Source organism: Triticum dicoccoides, chromosome 7B, assembly GCF_002162155.2.
Source record: "Triticum dicoccoides isolate Atlit2015 ecotype Zavitan chromosome 7B, WEW_v2.0, whole genome shotgun sequence".
NCBI classification, from domain to species: Eukaryota; Viridiplantae; Streptophyta; class Magnoliopsida; order Poales; family Poaceae; genus Triticum; species Triticum dicoccoides.
This window is the reverse complement of record NC_041393.1, coordinates 714,717,655-714,719,207: the sequence shown is the minus strand read 5'-3', so window position 1 is coordinate 714,719,207 and position 1,553 is coordinate 714,717,655.

The window sequence follows — 1,553 nt, the reverse complement described above, 5'->3', positions numbered from 1 at the left end:
CGGATAGGAGGATGAAGGCGAGGTTCCATGTCATCCTTTATAATTCCTGTGATGGCGACGACGACTCTGCTGGAGTGAGCGGTCGGTCAAAACGTGCAGCCGCAGGAGCAGCAAAATATCCTGCCTCCGTCTCCGTGCAAGCGCTGTTGGTTTGGTTTCGCTGCCCTCAACGCAGCCTGCAGAAGCGACCAACACAACATGCATGAGACATCCCGTGCGTGTTCCATGCGCTGAGTAGCATAGGGCCAGCTTCAGCCTTCAGGCTTGAGCACGTGAATGTTTCAGCTTGCGTGTTGGCAACATTCAATCATTTCGATCATAAGGTTCCAAACTGATCTGATCTGATCAATCACTTGATGCTCTTGCAAAGTCCAAGACTTGGAGAATATACCAAGCTCAGCCTTATCTGCTAGAAGTTTCTAACAAAGCGAGTTAGATAACTGAGAAAGGTAGTTTCTTTTACGAGTCGGTTTTGCGGGGTCTGGTCTGGTGCCGCTTCCGCCAGCCCGCAAATCCTAAATTTGCACCTCAATGACACAACATAATGCATTTTTTTGCCTTTTCAACAACATTGGATATAAAGGACATCACCAAATCTTTACTAGAATAGTAAGATCAAAGAAAATAAGAACCACAATTATGCATTTTAAAAGATTTCCAACTTCCATAACTGCTCCCTCTAGTTGAACCAATATTTTCTCCATGCATCCATGGTTGATCAATGAATTCTTGATTTTGTATTCTTCATCTTTGCTTCTAAAGAAGTAGACGTTTTTTCCCTTCTAGTTGCACATGCAGCCGCTTCATTGCCTTCGATTCTACTAAGGAGTGCATGAACAACTATTAAGTTTCTTTCTATCAATAAATCAATGTATTCGCCTTCCCAAAACCAAAATGAGCATCCATCTTCCTACACACATGATGATGTTCGAAATGAGCTATCCCAATTGAACCAAAGAATGCGGTGCCAAAGCCGAATGAAAACAACACGTACTCCGTCATTTTCGCATTTGAAGAACACCCATCTGGGGTGCTTCAGCGTGCCCGAAGTTAGCCGCAGCACTGTCCGCGTGTAGACATCGCACTGTATGAGCGGGCATCGGCGAGCCACAGAGCCTCTGCGCGAGCGCCGAGCCCGCCGGCCGGCCGGCCAAATCCATGCCTGCAAACCGTCGGCGGCAGCGACAGGACGAACCCGTACCTGCATGCGGCGATGTGACTTTGTCGGGGCTGCGCGAGATGCTCCCCGACCATTTCATAGGTTGGCGCAACCACCGGCGGCCGGAAAAGCCAAATCCTGCCGTCCGCGACGAAGGACCGCAAAACCGCAACTTTTCGGCCCGCCGACGCAAGAAGGGGGGGGAGGCGGAGGGCAACCTCGTGCGTGTGGCGGGCTTTCAGCGTGCTCCCGCCAGCTACTTTCGCCGGAATCGTGGGCTGCGGCCCGACGGCGGGGCGAGGAGGAGAGGGGACGTGGTTGGTGGGGAAAAAACGCGGGCTGAAATGTCCTCCCCACAAACCGCTCCCGCTATATGCAGGGCACCGACGGGCCG